Below are 19,951 nucleotides of genomic sequence, written 5' to 3'. Positions count from 1 at the left end.
GACACCTCCCAAAGGCTGAAACCAAACCTCTTGGTGGTGGTGGTAGTGGTGGTTGTGGGGCTTGAACTCTTGGCCTGGGTACTGTTCCTGAGCTCTTCAGCTCAAGGCAAGCAAGCACTCTACCACTCGAGTCACAGTGCCATTTCCAGTTTGCTAGTGGTTAATTGGAGATAAGAGTCTCACCGACCTTCCTGACCCTGCTGGCTTTGAACTGTGATCCTCAGATCTCAGCCTCCTGAGTAGCTAGAATTACAGGCATGAGCCACCAGCACCTAGCTGATATCAGACCTTTTTTAGCCATCCAATCCCAACTAGCTATGGTTTTGGAAAAACAAGAGGTTGGTTTGGAAGGAGATTTCCATTGGTCTATCTAGCCCTACTTAGTAAAGCACTTATTTTTGAGGCTGCTCTAAGGAGCTGTCAAAATCTCGGTTGCTAGCATCCTGAGGAAATTCATGGTCTCAAGTGTGTATGTTCTGCTTTTTATAAAACAACTCCACCACACGGGAAATTGGACTCCTTCCAGGAGTTGTGTGCATGACTTAAAAAAAGAGAGCAAGGGAGAGGAAGAAAAAGTGTCCTGTATTATGAAAAAGATTAATTTCCCCTTTCTTTAATCCTTCATATTCAGTGTTTATTTGCATTGAAATACCTCCACTCATTGTACATTGATGTTCGCTCAACTGTGAACCCTGCTTGTTGCATAGCATTAGTTTTGTAGCTCCTGATCACTGGATTCCCAGGGAAAATCCAGCAGATTCTATTCTGGTGTTGCATACAGTGTTCTCTCTTTTTGTGTCAAGGCTGTGTAGGGAAAGTGGAAAGGATGCTAATGGAACTTCTTTAGGTAACTTCTAGCCTTTTACAGACCTTACTTACTATTAATGAAGGCTTATTGGGTTCACTGTGCAGCATATCAAACAGGAGCTCCTTGAAGTCTCTGCTGCTCCCCCCATTTGTGTATGTGTGTGTGTGTGTGTGTGTGCGCGCGTGCGTGCGCACACACGTGTACATGCATATGCCCCACTGCTACTACTAGCCCCAGAACTCAGCCTGGGCCTGTTGTCCCTTGGCTTTTCTTGATCAAGGCTGGTGTTCTACCACTTAAGCTGCAGCTGTACTTTTGGCTTTTTGCTAGTTAATTGGAGGTGAGAGTCATACTTTCCTACCCCAGCTGGTTTCCTACTGAAATTCTCAAATCTCAGCCTCCTGAGTAGCTATAGGATTACAGGTGTGAATCATACTTGTTTGGCCTTTTTAATGCCACAATGAAACTGAAAACGCAGGAGGTTAAAAGCTTAGGGAGGGGGAACATTCTTTTTCTCTGCTCTTTATTTGAAGACAATGTGCTCACCAGAGTCTGGGTTGATTTTTCCACTTGGATAGGTTGTGTGTGTGTGCACCTAAAGAAAAACATGAGAAACTACAACAGATCAGGTTATGCAACCATTTTGTATGCTGTGATAAGAAAGTTTACAAGAACTTTGCAAGTTTACAAAAACCCACCCACCTCAGCATCCAAAATATGCAGCTGGAGCCACATGAATAAATGGCAGCTTGGAAACTTCTCCTTTTCATGGTCAGGCTGTGAAAGCCTGCCTGTCTTTAGTTCACATGGTAGTGGTAGTATAAGGTCTCTCTTCTGTTTGCTGAGACACCAGGGAGGAAGTGTGGGAGAAGCTTGCGGGTAGATGGCCCTCAGTTGCTCGGTGATGAATAGCATAATTTAAAGTCTAGTGGAAATTCTTAGCAGGCTGAATAGCAAACATGCTCAGGAATAGCCTGTTAGTGTTGTACAACAAGCACTTCATTCTGACCCTGTAACTCTGAGACAGTTTGGCCTGAGGAAGTTTTATGCTTTAAAGTTGGTTTTCTGTTGCAGCTTTAATATCTGTGCCCATTTTTTTGATGGTATCTTAAGGACTCAGTTTGTCAGGCAGGACTCAATCTCCTTTATATAAACTTATAGTAGGGTAATATGAAACTGGAGACTTTGTCAAGAGTTTATGAGGCCTTAGCCTTGCAATGAGGTATTTGGAATAAAGGTATTTGGGTGTTTTTATTTGTTTACTTGCTTTTTGTTTCCTATACCTAATCTACAGAAAGAGAACTAGGTGTTCTCTCTTTTTCTTTTAAGCTAGAAGTTTACAGAAGCCCCACCCCACCCCCTTTTTTTAGATGTGAAAAAATACTTTAAGGCTTAACTCTTGAGCCCATGCTGGTGGCTCATGCCTGTAATCCTAGTTGCTCAGGAGGCTAAGATCTGAGGACCACACTTTGAAGCCAGCCCAGGCAGACTCTTATCCCCAATTAACCACAAAAGAAGAAGAAGGAGAAGAAGATGAAGAAGAAGAGGAGGAGGAAGAAGAGGAAAGAAAAAAGAACTGGGAAAGTGTCTCAGTGGTAGAATGCTTGCCTTGCAGGCATGAGGCCCTGGGTTCGATTCCTCAGCACCACATAGCAGAAAAAACGTGAAGTGGCGCTGTGGCTCAAGCGGTAGAGCACTAGCCTTGAACTGAAGAGTGAGGGACAACGCCCAAGCCCAGAGTTCAGGCCTCATAACAAAAAAGAAAGAAAGAAAGCTGGAAGTGGAACTGTGGCTCAAGTGGTAGAGCCCAGGGACAGCAGCCAGGCCCTAGGTTCAAGCCTCAAGACAAGCACAAAAAGAAAAAAAAATAAGATCACTTTTGAGGTCAGGTATGGTGGCTCATATATCCAATTAGTTACTCAAGAGGCAGAGAGAAGAAATGGTTCAATGGTAGAGTGCTAGCCTTGAGCAAAAGAAGCTCAAGGACAGGAAAGTGGCGCTGTAGCTCAAGTGGTAGAGCGCTCGCCTTGAGCTGAAGAGCTGAGGGACAGTGCCCAGGCCCGGAGTTCAAGCCCCATGACCGACAAAAAAAAAAAAAAAAAAAAAAAAAGTTTAAAAAAAAAAAAAAGAAGCTCAAGGACAGTGCCCAGGTCCTGAGTTCAAGTCCCAGGACTGGCCAACCTGGACAAAATTTAGCAATACCCTATCTCAAAAACAAGTTTATTCAGGAGGTACAGACAGGATGGAGAATTGAGGCCAGCTAGGGCAATTAGAGATTTTGTCTGAGAAACAAACCCATTTTGTGGGATGAAATATGATAAAACAAATCAGATGTTAGATTTGAGTTGTGGTATAAGAGAGTCCTATAAAATATCTTAGGGGGCTGGGAAGGTGGCTCAGTGGTAGTGCTTGCCTTGCATGCATGAGGCCCTGGGTTCGATTCCTCAATACCATATAAGCAGAAAAATGCTGGAAGTGGCACTGTGGCTCAAGTGGTAGAGCGCTAGCCTTGAGCTGAAGAGCTCAGGGATAGTGCCCAGGACCAGAGTTCAGGCCCCACCACCACCAACAACAACAAAAAAAAATATCCTAGGAAAAATACCCTAGCTCGGGATCAGGAAAATGGCAGGGAGTTTGAAGAGGCTACTGAAAGTCCAGTATTGCATAGAAAGGCAATGAAATCTTGAGGAAGAAAGTAAGACTTGAGTCTAAAGGTGTACTGTCCAATGTGGTAGCCACCGGGCACATGATGGTTAGTTAAATTTCATATTAACCATATCTGAAGTGCTCTAAATGTCCCATCTGACTAGTGACTTCTAGGTTGAACAGAAAGATTTTGGAGCAGGGGTTGGCAAACTGCATAAAATCCAGAAAGCAAATATTGTAGGTTTTACAAAGCATACATAGTCTGTTACAGCCATTCAGTTGTACTGTTGTAGTACAATTGCCTCCATAGATAATGGAAATAAATAAGCTTGGATATAGTCAATAATTTCATTTTCTTTTTTTCTTTTTTTTTTCTTTTTGAGATAGGGTCTCCCCATGTAGACCAAGCTCACCCATGGAACTCCCAGTACACATGTTAGCTTCTTACTCCTAGGTGCTAGGATTGTAAGTGCATTCTACCACATGGACCTAGGTGCATACAATTTTTGAATCATAATATTCTTTTCTATTTTTATTTATTTTGGTGCTGGTTCTAAGGTTTGAACTTGGATCTAGGTGCTGTCCTTGAGCTTTTTGCTGAAGGCTCTACTACTTGAGCCATAGCTCCACTTTTGGCTTTTTGATGATTAATTGGAGATAGTTCACAGGCTTTCCTGCCTAGCCTGGCTTTGAACTATGATCCTCAGATCTCAGCCTCCATAGTAGCTACAGGATGAGTTACCACATCAATGCCTGGGCTGGCCTCTGGGAGTGTGTGTGTGTGTGTGTCTGTGTATGTGTGTGTGTGTGTGTGTGTGTGTGTGCCTGTGCCCATACCAGGTCTTGGCCTCTGGGTGTGTGTGTGTGTGTGTGTGTGCCTGTGCCCATACCAGGTCTTGGCCTCTGTGTGTGTGTGTCTGTGCCCATACCAGGTCTTGAACTCTGGGCCTTGACTATTCACTTATAGCTAATGCTGTACCACTTGAGCCACAGTTCTTCTGGATTTTTTTTTTTTTTTTTTTTTTTTTTGGTTGGTTGTGGGGACTGAACTTTAGGCCTGGGCACTGTCCCTCACCTCTTCAGCTCAAGGCTAGTGCCCTACCACTTGAGCCACAGTGCCACTTCCAGCTTTTTCTGCTTATGTGGTACTGAGGAATCGAACCAAGGGCCTCATGCATGCAAAGCAAGCACTCTACCACTGAGCCACCTTCCCAGCCCCTCCTAGATTTTTAGGAGTTAATTGGAGATAGGAGTCTAATGATTTTTTTTAATCTTTTTTTTTTTGGTCATGAGGCTTGAACTCTGGGCCTGGGCACTGTCCCTGAGCTCTTCAGCTCAAGGCTAGTACTCTACCACTTGAGCCACAGCGCCACTTCCAGCTTTTTCTGTTTATGTGGCACTGAGGAATCGAACCCAGGGCTTTATGCATGTTAGACAAGCATTCTATCACTAAGACACATTCCCAGCCCTCGTACCTGTTTTTTTTTTTTGTTTTTTTTTTTTTGGTCGGTCGTGGGGATTGAACTCTGGGCCTGGACACTGTCCCTCAGCTCTTCAGCTCAAGGCGAGCGCTCTACCACTTGAGCTACAGCGCCACTTCCGGTTTTCTGGTGGTTTATTGGAGATAGGAGTCTCACGGTCTCTCCTGCCCGGGCTGGCTTTGAACCGCGATCCTCAGATCTCAGCCTCCTGAGTAGCTAGGATTACAGGCGTGAGCCACCGGCGCCCGGCTCGTACCTGTTTTTTTGTTGTTGTGGTGTTTTGGGGTTTTTTTTTAACCAGTCCTGGGGCTTGAACTCAGTGCCTGGGCACTGTCCGTGAGCTTCTTTTGCTCAAGGCTAGTACTTTACCACTTGAGCCACAGTGCCACTTCTGGCTTTTTCTATGTATGTGGTACTGAGGAATCGAACCCAGGCAAACACTCTACCACTAAGACACATTCCCAGCCCCCTTGAGCTCTTTTTGCTCAAAGCTAGTATAGTACTCTACCAATTTCAGCCACAGCACCACTTCTGGTTTTCTGGTGGTTAACTGAAGATCAATACTGTGGACTTTGCTGCCTCAGCTGGCTTCCAACCATGATCCTTACATCTCAGCCTCCTGAGTAGCTAGGATTACAGGTGTGAGCCACCAGCATGAGGCTCCAGCTTAATTTTTAACTTTTAAAAATACAAAACCTACTTTCAGTTCAAGGGACATACTGAAACAAGGAGTCTGAGTTTTTTTCCTGCAGGCCATACTTTGTTAATCCTTGGTTTAATCAAAATTTAGATAAATCAAAATTTAGGATTCTTTCATTGTACAGTATATCCAATAAGTTGAACAATTTTGGTCATTTTTTCCATTTCAAAGAATTTTTATCTCTACTTTTGCTATTTCTCTCCAGTGTGGTAGCCGTGCTTCACCAATGGAAAGCATGGAATTTTAACCCTTAGTTAAGTCACATAAATCTACAATACTAAACCCTCTTCTTTTCTACTTCCAAAGTAGCTAAATGGTCACATGTGTGGCACTCTTGAAAGATGCCTCTGGATAAAGAGAGATAATCGAAAAGACAAAAAAAATGGTCAAGGACACAGGAAGGACATAGTAGTAGCTAAATGGGGCAGCCTTGAGAATTAAGGAAAGTTTTGTTTGTGGTAGGAGGTGGAAGTCTTTAGGAGGTCATGACTTTCACAAATGCCTGGTGAGATGGTTCCTAAAACATGGCCTGAACACAGAACTGTGAGAATTTGGGCTACCAGGTGAATGAGGTAGGGAAAGATAAAAAGTTACCATCAGCCACAGAGTGGTGGGTAGGAGGATAAAGATTTGTGGATAATAAAAAAACAACAACAAAGTTTAGTGAAATAGAATGGTGAGGGAATAGAAGATATACAAGGATTAGAAATGGTTACTTTGTAGAGGAACACATGGTAATCCTTTAAAAAGAAATCCTGGAGAACAAAGGCAAAGAGTTAGGGGGTTGAAGAACTAAGAGTTAAAAATCAATGAAACTATCACGGGCTGTGATTGCTCCTCTGTTCTTTGTGAATGTTCACGGTCAGACCTCATGTGGGCATTTTCTCTCTCTACCGTTTGAAGGACACGTATGGAACTAGTGAATCTTCTTTATTTAAGGTACAATACTTCTCTAGAGACCTCTGTGCGAGAAGTCTGGTGCAGCGAAGGTTCTTTCCACGAGGAGAGAGCGTTAGATTCGAACTGTCCAACCCACGTTTCTCATTTTATCTCTTTTTCAACCGGCTCACCGGGTTTTCCTGCATTCCCCAAGCGACGATTCCAAAGGACTCCGCGCACTGGAGATGTAGCTTTGACTCTTTCATCCAGGCTCCGGGTTTTCCCTGCGCTCACCGGCTCCACACTCCACACCAGCGCTGAGTCCAGATCCGAGGTCCTTAGAATCCAGTGTCCTGGTCTTCTAGGTAGCCCTGGTTGTCCCGGATCGCGGCGGCGGTGGCGGCGGCGGCGGCGGCGGCGGCGGCGGCGGCTGAGGGACCCGCGGCCCCGGACAAGGCGGCACCGGCCGGGCGGGGCGGAGCGGCGCGGGGAGGGGGGCGGAGAGCCGGAGCCGGGGTGGGGTGGGGGGGGAGGGGCCGTCGGAACGGATGGCGGCCTGGGACCCCTAACAGCGGCGGCTTCTACGGCCCGGGGCCCCCGGGCGGGCGGAGGTGGCGGCTCCCGGGACCGGCCGCGCGGTGAGTGCGAAGCTTTGTGTGGAGCCGGGGCTGCGGGAGGAGGGGGGGGGCGGCGGCGCCGCGGAAGCCGGGGGTGGGGGGTGGGGGGGGCTGAGGGGAGCGGAGTGTGGGGGGGGGCCGGGGCAGCGGCGCCTGACGGAGGAAGTGGGGGTTGGGGGGGCCGGGGCGGAGCGAGGGGGAAGGTGTGTATGGGGGGAGGGGGTCGTTGGGTGGGTGGGGGAGGGGGCGTCGGGGGAGCGGGGTGAAGTTCAAAGCGTGGCCGGGGCGGGTTGAAGGCTCAGGGTAAGGGGGGTGGGTGGGTGCCCGGGGGTGGGGAGGGGGGGGAGAGAGGAATTGGGGAGGGGGGGTCTGGCAAGGTTGATGGTGGTGTGTGTGGGGGGCAGGCCCAGAGAGTTTCTGAGGCGAGTCTGGATAGGTTGAGGGGCCCTGGGCGACTGGGGACCAGTCAGGGTTGGGGACGGGGGTGGGGGGGGTTCGGAGCGAAGGGTGGGAAGCAGGACGTGTGCGCGGCCCGGGGTGTGTGGGGGGGTGGGGGCGGGAGGAGAGCAAGGTGGCTGGGAGCCTACAGTAAGTAGGTTGTGGGTGTGTGCCCCTTCCAGTCTGCAGGTCACATTTACTATATTGCCCTTGTCTTCAAGATGGAGGGATCCTGGGGTCTGGACTTTTAACTGCTCTCCTTGGAACCCCCCCCCCCCCCTCCCCGGGAAGAGTCTGTGTGACCCTGTCCTGTTTGGAAACCCCACGCTGCCCTCTTTTTCCCTTTATGTGTAATTACGGTTGGATCATCTCTTGTGCTTTGCTCAGATTCTCCTTCCTCCCTCTGGGGTTGAGGAGGAGGAGACACATCTGACCAATTAATGTGTGTTTGTGAAACAGGCAGCTAGCAAACAGTCATTTCAGCTTCTAGGAATTAGGCTCACACAGGGTGGAAGAGATCAGAGCCCTTCAGGGGGAATATTTCTGAACAAATCACAGATGATTAAATTCTCTCAAGAAAAGCTTCCTAACCTAAATGAGAGTGGGAAAGATTGGGGAGAATGCCTGTCTGGTTTCCAGCCATGTGTCCAGAGCCCTAGGGGTTGGGGAGAGTCCCTAAAGCCCCCACAGGCCTCTCTTTGCTGTATTAGGCTTTGCTCTGCAGCCTTGAGTTAATTTCACCCCTGCTGCTTTGTCTGGGGGCGGGAGGGGAGTGCTGGTTTAGGCTGTTGTGTGGAGATGACTATTCTGCTGCCACACACAATAGTCGTGTCATTTTATCAGGAGTGCTACCCCAGGGCTGAGAACTGCTGCTGCAGAGATAAACCCGGTCTCTCTCACCCGCCTATTGTGTACACAGTGAAGGTCATAGGTTCAAGTCTTGTCTGAGAGCTTTGGATATGCTCCATCTCCCAGGCTCCTCAGTGTCATTTTCTTCCTTTTCCAGACTGGGGCTTGCCATTGGAGGAGGCCAGAAAGAAAGGCTCTTCTTTTTTGAGTGAGGAACAATGCAGAGCTCATTGGCACACACATTTTTTTTTTTCCAGAAGAATAGGGGGTGCCAGCCATGTTGTGCCTGCCTCTTTGGTTAGCTTGTACTAAGTTGTGGAGGATTAGTGTCTGGGACAATCAACCCTGATGTTTTGTGTCAGATCTTTTAAGGAAGAAGACTGCAAATGGCGGGTTCTACACTTAAGCCATCATATTAAAATTAAAAAAAAATAGAAATGGAACATTTATGTCATGATTTTTTTTGTTTGTTTATTGGCTTAAAAATACCGCTAAAACCCTGTGCAAACCTAAGATAGGGAGCCAAGGACCAAGTCTCTCTCTCTCTCTCTCTTTTTTTTTTTATAAATGGGGACTTCCTGGTCAATAATAATTGCACCACAAAAAAAGCCACCCAATTTGCTTACCCAGACAAGCTGTGGGAACAAACCAACTTTCCTTTTATAATTTAACTCTGATGAAAGGAGATGACTTGTTCATTGTGTTAGGGAGAAATTTGCCAAAAGGATAAACACTTAAAAATCATTTAGGTATTAGAGGTTCTTAATGAGAGAAGAAGGAAGAAATACTATCTTTTATATGTTTCATAGAGTGCCCAAATAATATTTAGGTACTGTTTTTGTTTTTTAAAAAATCATGTAGGACAGTGAAGTTTTCTCTAAAAAGATTAGAAATAAAATGCATTGTAAGAGGAGACTTAATAATACACCATACACCCAGCCAACCAACCATTTTCCCTAGGGTATTGTTGAACAGGAACTTTAACCTTTGGTTTTGGTAAAGGTCTTTCAGTAGCAATGAGTCTGATGGGTGCCTCCTTCATTCATCTGTTTCACTGAGTTTCTTAAAATAATGGTTTGTCACATAGGTGTTAAGCTTTTGATAAGAGAGAACAGATTGTATTTTTCAATAGTAGAACTGTCTTTAGGCTTACAAGAGGTGCTATCTTTGGACTATATCTGCCCTAGGTCTCTGAGTGAAGCCTTAGTTAAACTAAATCCAAAGCCTTTTGTTCTTGGGCTGTTGGCATTTATATCTGAGTACTGTCAGGTGACAGTAAAGACAGAAGCCTCAGATTAAATTTGCCCTGATTGGAGATGAGGGCTCAGAGATGAGCCCTTTCAACTAGGAATCTTCTGAGTCTTCTGATCATGACTTTATCTTTCAGAGATCATTTGAATTCCTCCTCTCCCCCCACCCACCCCCAGTTTCTTGGTAGGAAATAATTCCTTGCAATAGGTCTAGAAAGCTGGACAGATTACTACTTATTTTGTGTGAAGATATAGTAGAAACATAATTTTGGCTCCTGGTTGTAATTATGTTGCAATTAGCATATAGCAACTAAATGACTGGAACAGGATAATTTGTTGAGGGGTTTACTGATTGCTCTGTCATGGAGAAGTGCCACTCATTATTACATGACTCCCAACACTACTGCCTGAGCATGTAGACTAGGAACAGGAATATTTGTTCTCCACAAGAGTTCTTACTCTGCCTCCCCTCTCTAGTTCTTCTCTGCCAGGTACTTTAGTACTTCTGCCTCTTTGACCTGCTCCAAAGGCAGCTAACTAATTGTTATTCCCATTGTGGAAAATTATTCTGGAAGGAAGTATTGCCAAGCAGGCAGCCTTCTGTTGTGTGGCAAGTTTTCTTTTCAGCAGCTTAATTTCCTCTTGTTTGATTTTCAAAAATCAGTTTCATTTTAAAAACAAAGTATGACAAAAATGCTCTAGGAAATACAAAATCGATGTATTAAATATGTCTTTACATTACCTCTCTGATAAAAGTTGGTTGTGACAGGCAAAAATGAAGATGAGTGATGCTGATTGGTAGGTTGTGGGTCCACTAAGTGTCAGTGAAGGACTCTTTACTAGAGAACAGGTAATTCACCAAAGCACCTGCCTAGCAAGGCATGTGGCATAGGCAGCAGCTGTGCAGCTGAAGAGGGATTATTGAGCAGGTGGTTGAAGAATCATATGCCACAGTGACAAGAAAATACTTGGTCCTCTGTGATTTAGGTTCAGCTCATATGTGTGAAATTGCACTTTGTTTCACATTTCTTAATACTATTGTTGATATGTTAGTGAAATGATAATGGAATAAAGGAAAGAGATCCTCTGTCTGTTTTAGATTACAGAGCATCATGCCCTCTCTAGACATGGTCCTACATAGCTCTTTTGTATTTCTGGGAGTTCTGGCTTTATACGCTATGAATGGGAAGGAAATAATGGCAATTTGGTGTTTCTAGATCTTGTTTATTAGAAAGGAATGGGAAGCAGAAAATTCTTTGCATTCAGTGTGGTGAAACAGCTTCAGTCCACTGGATAGATACCCAAGCTGGTTTTGTGCAAAGGATGACTTTTTGTGTTAGTTCTACCCTGCCATGCCTTATTGAAGAAATTTGCATGTGTTTTTATTTTATGAATGTAATTCTTTACATGAAGTCTGCATCTTCCACTTGTTATTTTCATCGTTTTTAAGTTTTTCCCAGCATCTGTCTAACTTGTCCCTAAAATTTTAGCATTACGTGTTAGAACTAAATCATTACAGAGAGCCAAATCATGTCAAAAAATATTTCTACTAAATATTTGTGTGTGTGTGTGTGTGTGTGTGTGTGTGTGTGTGTGTGTGTGTGTGTGTGTATGTGTATGCATGTATACACACACCGTGCCTATCCTAGAGTTTGAAATTGGGCTGGGTGCTGTCACTGAGCTGCTTTAGCTCAGGGCTGGTGCTCTACCACTTTAGCCAGAGCTGTACTACTGACTTTTGGGGGGGAGGGGGGAAGGTAGTTAATTGGAAATAAATGAGAGTGACTTTCTTGCCCTGGTTGACTTCTAACTGTGATCGTCAGATCTCAGTCTCCTGAGTAGCTACAATTATAGGCATGAGCCACTAGCACCTGACTCTAAATATCTATATAAAAGGGAGCTGAGAAGGTGGCTCAGTGGTAGAGTGCTTGCCTTGCATGCATGAGGCCTTGGGTTCGATTCCTCAGCACAACATAAGCAAAAAAACAAAAGAAGTCAGAAGTGGTGTTGTAGCTCAAGTGGTAGAGTGCTAGCCTTGAGCTAAATTGTTGAGGGACAGCACCCAGGCCCACAGTTCAGGCCCTACAACTGACCCCCTCTCCCCCCCAAAAAAGTTGATGGCTCATGCATTGAATCTTAGCTACTCAGGAGGCTGAGATCTGAGGATCACAATTATAAGCCAGCCTGGGCAGGAAAGCAGGTGACCCTCATCTCCACTTAATCCCTGAAAAAGCCAAAAGCAGAGCTGTGGCTCAAGAGGTACAGTGGTAGCCTGAGCAAAGAAATTCAGGAACAGCACACAGGCTTCTGAGTTCAAGCCCCAGGACTGGTTCCCCCTCCTCCCCGCAAAAAAATCCTATAACTTGGAAGAATGCTTCTATTTTTGAGGCTTGCTGAAAATTCTGATTTTTCTTGAGGTTATCATCTTCTGTTAAGATGGTATTTCTTTCCATGTTCATACCATGTTAGTAGCCAGTTGAGGTTTTTCTTTTTCATCTACACAGGATTTTGACCTCTCACATGCTTGCATGCTAGGCAGGTACTTGAGCCACAACCCCAACTTTTTTTGTTGTTTTTAGCTATTTTTGAGGGATAAAGGCTTGAGGTTTTGCTTGGGCTATCATGAATAACAAGCATACCCAGTTTATTGGCCAAGATAGGGTAATGATCTCTGCCTCCTAAGTAGCTAGGATTACAGGTGCAAACCACCTTGCCCAGCCCTTTTTATTATTTAACAAAAAACAATTTTATTTTTTTTGTTGGTCGTGGAGTTTGAACTATGGGCCTGGGCACTGCCCCTGAGCTCTTCAGCTCTACAACTTGGGCCTCAGCATTACTTCTGCCATTTTCTGTTTCTGTGGTGCTGAGGAATCAAACCCAGGGCCTCATGCATGCTAGGCAAGTACTCTACCACTAAGCCACATTCCCAGCCCTTCTTCCTTTTTTTTTTTTTTTTTTTTTTTAAAGACAAAGTCTTACTATGTAATTCCAAGCTGGCCTTAAAATTATAATCCAGCCTTTGCTGGCATGTATCACCACATCTGGTCCTAAGCTTAAATTTATGAGCAAGTACCTTGATATTTTTTTTTCTCACTTTATTTGTACCTCTAATTTTCTGAATTAGGTCATTGGCCTCTCTTCCTCTCCCTATCTCCCTCTCTCCTTCCCTTCCTCTTCCTCCTCCTCCCCTCCCCCTCTCCCTCCTCGTCCCCCTCTCTCCTTCCCTCCCACCTCATATAATGGATTAATAGAATTCTCAGGAAGGCTAGCTGTTTGAAGAGAAATAAAGTTACATTAGTTGTTTTGAAGTTATATTCAGACAGAAGGAGAGACAAACTGACTCTGAGGCTAGGACCTTTGGACACTATATAGGCAATGATATTTGTAAAGATCTGCTTAAATCTAGCTTGTAACCTGACTTGAAGTGGTAACCTAGTAATAGTTAATACTTCAGCATTCACTTTTGAGAAAGAATAGAGACTTAATGACTTTATTCATATAAAGCTATTAGAGTTTGTTTTTTGTGTCCATAAACCATTATTCTTCCCTAGTATTCTCAATAGTTTGCTTCCTTGTGTTCCTCCTCCTCCCCATCTCTCATCTTAGTTCTTTGCTCTGAAGACTTCTCTAGCAGCTTGGAAACACTCTTTAATTATTGTAGCTATCATAGTCTCAATCCAGATCCTCTACCTCCCTCCCTTTCACCCCTTTCTGTCTTCCTTTCCCCCCTCCCTTTGCTCTAGCAGCAGGAGTTGAACTACAGTCGCATGAACACAGTCAGATCTATGAATGAGCTTTATATCTTGTCAAGGCAGAACTCCAGATCCAGCAGGGCTGATTTTTCATGGTTCTCTTGCTGTTTGTTCTTGGATCAGAGTCCCAGAAATAAGAGATGGCAAATACCTATTAGGTCATATGTAGCCCATCATTCAGGGGTAAAGCTAGGAAGTTTCTCTTGTGAGTGAGAATTTCTCCTACTTTCCCTTGCCTGGGAGAGCTGTCTGATGCCAGGCAAGCTTTTAAATGGCCTTCTTCTTTTTTTCCCCCCCTTAACTGTGCTCTGTGGTCATTAATTAATGTCTAGCCAACTTCCTTCTTGGATTTTTATTCTTATTTCATTGTCAGAATTACTTGGCTTCCAGCAATATCTCTACTCCTGTAGCATCAGTCCTTTCTTGATTGTTGGCATTACAGTTGTTGGTTCTTGTACAGTCAGTTATCTAGTCAGAAGTACCACTTTTCATATACTTACTACCTTAACTGTATTGCGGCCTCTCCTTAAAGAGGTACATTTGGTGGGCACATAGGGGACACATTTTGGCAGGTGATAATTTATAAAATGCCTCAGAAATATGTGCCAGATTGTTTTTTGTTTTTGTGTATTGATCAGTCATGGGTCTTGAACTCATGGCCTGGATGCTGTTCCTGGGCTCTTTTGTTCAAGGCTAGCACTCTATCACTTTGAGCCACAGCTCTACTTCCAGTTTTCAGGTGGCTCATTGGAGATAAGGGTCTCACAGGCTGGGTGTGGGTGGCTCATGCATGTAATTCTAGCTGCTCAGGAGACTGAGATCTGAGGATGGAGGTTTGAAACCAGCCCAGGCAGAAAAGTTCCTGGAGACTCTTACCTCCAATTAACGACTCAAAAACGGGAAGTGGCACTGTGGCTCAAGTGGTAGAACTCAGGGACAGAGGCTCAGGCCTTGATTTCAAGCCCCACAACCAAGAACAATAACAAAAGAGTCTCATGGATTTTCCTGTTTGGGCTGGTTTTTGAACCATGACCTCAAATCTCAGTCTCCTGAGTAGCTAGGACTGACTACAGGTGTGAGCCACCAGTGCCTGGCAGGTTGTAGGTTTTTTTTGTTTTTTTTTTTTTGGGTCCGGTCATGGACCTGAACTCTGGGCCTGCCTGGGCGCTGTCCCTCAGCTCTTCAGCTCAAGGCTAGCGCTCTACCACTTGAGCCACAGCACCATTTCTGGCTTTTTTTTTCTGCTTATGTGTTGCTGAGGAATTGAACCCAGGGCCTCATGCATGCAAGGCAAGCGCTCTACCACTGAGCCACCTTCCCAGCCCTGTAGTTTTTTAAAATATAGTTTTATTGTTATTATTAAGATGTTGTTCAGAGGGGTTATCATTTTCTTTGTTTGTTTGTTTCTTTCTTTCTTTTTTTTTTTTTTTTTTTGTTGGTCGTGGGGCTTGAACTCTGGGCCTGGGCGCTATCCTTCAGCTCTTCAGCTCAAGGCGAGAGCTCTACCACTTGAGCTACAGCGCCACTTCCGGTTTTCTGGTGGTTTATTGGAGATAGGAGTCTCACGGTCTCTCCTGCCCGGGCTGGCTTTGAACCGCGATCCTCAGATCTCAGCCTCCTGAGTAGCTAGGATTACAGGCGAGAGCCACCAGCGCCCGGCTTCTTTCTTTCTTTTGTCAGTTGTGGCTCTTGAACTCTGTGCCTGGGTGCTGTCCCTGAGCTCTTCAACTCAAGGCTAGCACTCTACCATTTGAACCCCAGTGCCACTTCCGGCTTTTTCTGTTTATATGGTACTGAGGAATCGAACCCAGGGCCTCATGCATGCAAGGCAAGCACTCTACCACTAAGCTACCTTCCCAGGGAGGTATTGTCTGAACTAACGCTATGTATAAGTATAAAGAACAAACAATTAGGGGTCATAACATCTAGGTACTGGTCATTGCTATGCTTCTAGGTGTGTGACTTGTGAAAATTACTTCTCTCTTTTACTTTTCTCATCTGTATAATAAGCACATTGGGCAGGAAGATCTCCAAAGTTCCATTCACATGTAGAATTTCTAATAATGGAAATACTGTGTCAGAAATGTCACACAGGGCGCCAGTGGCTCATGTCTGTAATCCTAGCTACTAAGGAGGCTGAGATTTTAGGATTACAGTTCAAAGCCAGCCTGGGCAGGAAAGACTGTGAGACTCTTATCTCCAATTAACCACCAGAAAACCGGAAGTGGTGCTGTGGCTCAGGTGGTAGAGTGCTAGCCTTGAGCTGAAGAGCTTAGGGATAGCCTCCAGGCCTAGAATTCAAGCTCCACAACCAACGACAATAACAAAAAATGTAGTTTGTGTGCAGAAGGGCAAATGAATGCATCTTTATTTCTTTGAGGTTTGACTCTTAACTTGTCATTGATATTTTGGAAAGTTGTACTTTTTATTAAGCTTCCTGTTTTGGCAGGTTTTTTTTTTTTTTTTAATTTGTTTTGTTTTTGTCCGTTGTGGGGCTTGAACTCTGGTCTGGGCACTGTCCCTCAACTCTTCAGCTCAAGGCCAGTGCTGTACCACTTGAGCCACAGCACCACTTCAGTTTTTCTGAGTGGTTTATTGGAGGTAAGAGTCTCATGGACTTTCCTGCCTGGGCTGGCTTTGAACCGTGATCTTCAGATCTCAGCTTCTTGAGTAGCTAGGATTATAGGTGAGAGCCACCTCCACCCAGCACATAGATCTTTTTCTAGTGTGACTAAGACATAGAAGTGGGAAACAAAACTGCAAACAAAACAAAGACAAAGGAACCTCAAACAAAGGCTTGCAGACAGGAAATCATATCTGGAAAAACTTAATACATATCAGTAAGAACTAACTTCAGTCCAGGTGCTGGTGGTTCATACCTATAATCCTAGCTACTCAGGAGACTGAGATATGAGGATCATGGTTGGAAGCCAACCTAGGCAGGAAAGTTCAAACAACTCTGATTGCCAGTTAAGCCTATGGCTCAAGTGGAAGAGTGCTCGCCTTGAGCAAAAGGCTCAGGGACAGAACATAGGCTCTGATTTCAAGCCCCCGGACTGGTACACAAAAAAACTAACTTCAGTCAGCGATCGAATAATTTCTTTTTTTTTTTTTTTTGTCGGTTGTGGGACTTGAACTCTGGGCTTGGGCGCTGTCCCTGCGCTCTTCATCTCAAGGCAAGCACTCTACTGCTTGAACTACAGTGCCATTTCCAGTTTTCTAGTGATTTATTGGAGATAAGAGTCTCACGAACTTTCCTGCCAGGGCTGGCTTTGAACCGAGATCCTCAAATCTCAGTCTCCTGAGTAGCTAGGATTACAGGCGTGAGCCACCGGTGCCCAGCCAAATAATTTCTTGTATCCAAATATTATTGAGCTTAAATTGCAGAGGCTGGTTGGGTATTTGCAATCAATGAAAATCCTGCTTTGAATTAACTTGTTGATGCAAACAATGTTCTGTTTGGAAAAAATTTATGGATTATTTTGGTTTTGATCCAGGGCTCAAATCCAGTGTCTCATGCATGCTGAAGAAGTACATATGTATCTCCAACCTGTAAACATTTGTTTTTATTTTTGTTGTTTATATGGGGTGTGTGTACATGTGCACACACACGTGTATACATGTGCACCAATACTGAGGCTTGAACTCAGGGCCTGGAGTTCTAGTCTACAATTCATGCTCTAACCTGCTGCTCTACCATTTGAGCAACACCTTCACTTCTGGAGATAAGAGTCTTCTCTTTTATCTGTCCTGCCTGGGCTGACTTTGAACTTCCATCCTCAGATCTCAATCTCTTAAGTATCTAGGATTACAGGCATAAACTGTCAGTGCCTAGATGTTTTATGTGTTTTATTTTGGTGGCATTGGGGTTTGAGCTCGGGTACTTGAGCTTGTTAGGCAAGTCTACCACTTGAACCAAGCTTTCAGCTCTTTTTGCTGTAGGTTCTTTTTTAGATAAGGTCTTGTGTTTTTGCCTAAACTAGTCTCCTGCCCTTTGCCTCCCAAGTGTAATTACAGGCATAAAACACCATGCCTGGCCCCATCCAACAGTTTTAAGGGAATAAAACTACTGTATAACCAAGTTGTCAATTTTTCACATTAGGAGTTGTAGTAGTGTTTCCCATTTCTTAGGTTTGGGGCTTTCAATCCAGTTTTTATTTTATTTTATTTTATTGGTATGTTGTGGACCTTGAACTCAGAGCGTTTTACTCTGGTTTGGCTCTTTTGCTCAAGGCTGGTACATTTGAACCACACTTCTACTTCCATCAAACATTTGTTTGCCCAAACTAGCTTCAAACCTCCATCCTCAGATCTCAGCCTCCTGAAGAACTAGGATTATAGGTATGAGCCATTGGCCTCTAATGTATTCTACATTTTTTTTTTTTTTTTCCAGTCATGGGGCTTGAACTCTGGTCTCGGCACTGTTCCTGAGTTTCTTTTGCTCAAGACTAGCACTCCCACTTGAGCCACAGCACCACTTCTGGCTTTTTCTGTTTATGGGGTTCTGAGGAATTGAACCCAGGGCTTCATACATGCTAAGCAAGCATTCTACTACTAAGCCACATTCCCAGCCTAATTTTTTAAATTTGCTGGTCCTGGGGCCTACGTGCTATCCCTGAGCTTGAGCCACAGTGTCACTTCTGGCTTCTTCTGAGTAGATTATTACAAATAATGTTTTTTTTTTCATTTTATTTTATTTTTTGGTGGGGGTGGTCTGGGGCTTGAACTATGGGTCTGAGCACTGTCCTTGAGCTTCTTTTGCTTAAGACTAGCACTCTACCACTTGAGCCACAGCACCACTTCTGGCTTTTTCTGAGTAGTTTATTGGAGATAAGAGTGTTATGGACTTTCTTGCCCAGGCTGGCTTTGAACCATGATCCTTAGATCTTAGCCTCCTGAGTTGTTAGGATAGCAGGCATGCACTACCAGTGCTGGGCTTTTAATGTACTTTTGAATATTGGGAATACCATTCATTGTTTTTGTTTTTGCTTATTTGTTGCTGTTACTAGGGATTAAATTTAGTGCCCCATAGTTGCTAGGCAGATGCTCTACCACTCACGCCTCACTTCTAGCCCCTTTTTGTGTTGAGTAGTTTCAAGTGAGGGTCTTGCTTTATACCTGGCTATGGTCCTCTTACTTGTGCTTCTCTGCATTGCTCAGAAAGCAGGCATGTGCCACTATGTTTAGCCATTGTTTGAAATGGTTTCAGGACTCCATTTATGTGTGAACTAGCTTCAAACTTCAGTCTCCCAATTTTCACCTCCAAAAGTAGCTACCATTACAATGTTGAGGCTGCTGTGCCCATTCACTGTTTTTAAGTTTGCATTTATAGCATCCATTGATTTGGAATAGGAAAATCTGGAAGATAGAACTGTCATTGGTTTTGGCTCCTAAGAAGCCTTCAGAATGCTTTTCTTTATTCCCATCTGTCTGTCACATATTACTAATTTTCAGGTAATCTAAACTTTGTTTTGGAATACTTATCTTGAATGTGAGATTTTTTATGAAGATTTGTATTGGAAATATTCTTTTTTTTTTTTTTTGTAGATAAGTTTTAAGTGTCATGTGGTACTTAGGGGACTGGATTAGCAAGTGGCCAGAGTAGATCACACAGTCTTTGAAAATCAGACCATAGCCTGAAATCTAGATTCCACTATAAGACATGTTGTATACTAGTAACACATTGTGCACTTGTGCCTTGAGCCTTTTTTTTTTTTTTTTTTTTTTGGTGCCAGTGTTGGGGCTTGAATTCAGGGCCTGAGCACTGTCCTTGAGCTGCTTTTGCTCAAAGATAGTACTCTACCACTTGAACCATAGCTTGACTTTTGGATTTTTAGTGGAGATAAGTTTAGTGAAGATAAGTCTTGCAGAGTTTCCTGCCCAGGCTGGCTTTGAACCATGATCCTCAGATCTTAGCAAGAATTGTAGGCGTGAGACACTGGTGCCTGCTGCCTCTCATGTTTTTAGAGTGTAGTATTTGTAGGTGAAAGCTTCAGTGCCCGCTCTGTCTTCTGTACAGAATAGTATTTCTAGGTGCGATACTTTGAGTCTAAGTTGGTATGAACTTCACTTATGGGAGCTGATGAGGATTTTCATAGCTATACCTTGTAAGCTTATAGATTCTGAAGGTTGGTATGGAACTCAGTATTTCTTTATTTTCAAACTGATGCTTCTAGAGTAGAGTCAGTCCTAGGAATGGTTTAAGGAAAGGAACTCTAAGGAGAAATGGAATTGTAAAATTTAAAAGTGACACTTTAATTTGCAAGGCATACAAGAAAGGAAGAAGTTTTTTTTTTCTACTTAATATCTATTTTCATATGTACTTCCAGTTAGTAATTTCTGAAATTCCTACCCTTTTTTTTCTCTAAGCATTACTACTCTTGCTCAAAACTTTTGACTTCAATGTTTTGTTTTGTTTTTTGTTTGTCAGTCATGGGGCTTGAACTCTGGGCTTGAGCGCTGTCCCTCAGCTCTTCAGCTCAAGGCTAGAGCTCTAGCACTTGAGCCACAGTGCCACTTCCGGTTTTCTGG

The 19,951-nt window shown here is 44.1% G+C and overlaps 1 protein-coding gene across 2 annotated transcripts in view; it reads left to right on the top strand.

The window, feature by feature from the left end:
- Positions 1-7,054: 7,054 nt before the first annotated feature.
- Znf609 (zinc finger protein 609) overlaps positions 7,055-19,951 on the top strand; it is a 165,958-nt gene continuing 153,061 nt past the window's right edge. For both annotated transcript variants that reach the window (XM_069995178.1, XM_069995180.1), the window contains exon 1: positions 7,055-7,152. The gene's annotated coding sequence lies outside the window, so the exon portion shown is untranslated. The remainder of the gene's footprint in view (positions 7,153-19,951) is intronic.

This window comes from Dipodomys merriami, unplaced genomic scaffold, assembly GCF_024711535.1.
Source record: "Dipodomys merriami isolate MVZ:Mamm:240054 unplaced genomic scaffold, mDipMer1.0.p SCAF_48, whole genome shotgun sequence".
NCBI lineage: Eukaryota > Metazoa > Chordata > Mammalia > Rodentia > Heteromyidae > Dipodomys > Dipodomys merriami.
This window is presented reverse-complemented; position numbering and strand designations above follow the sequence as displayed.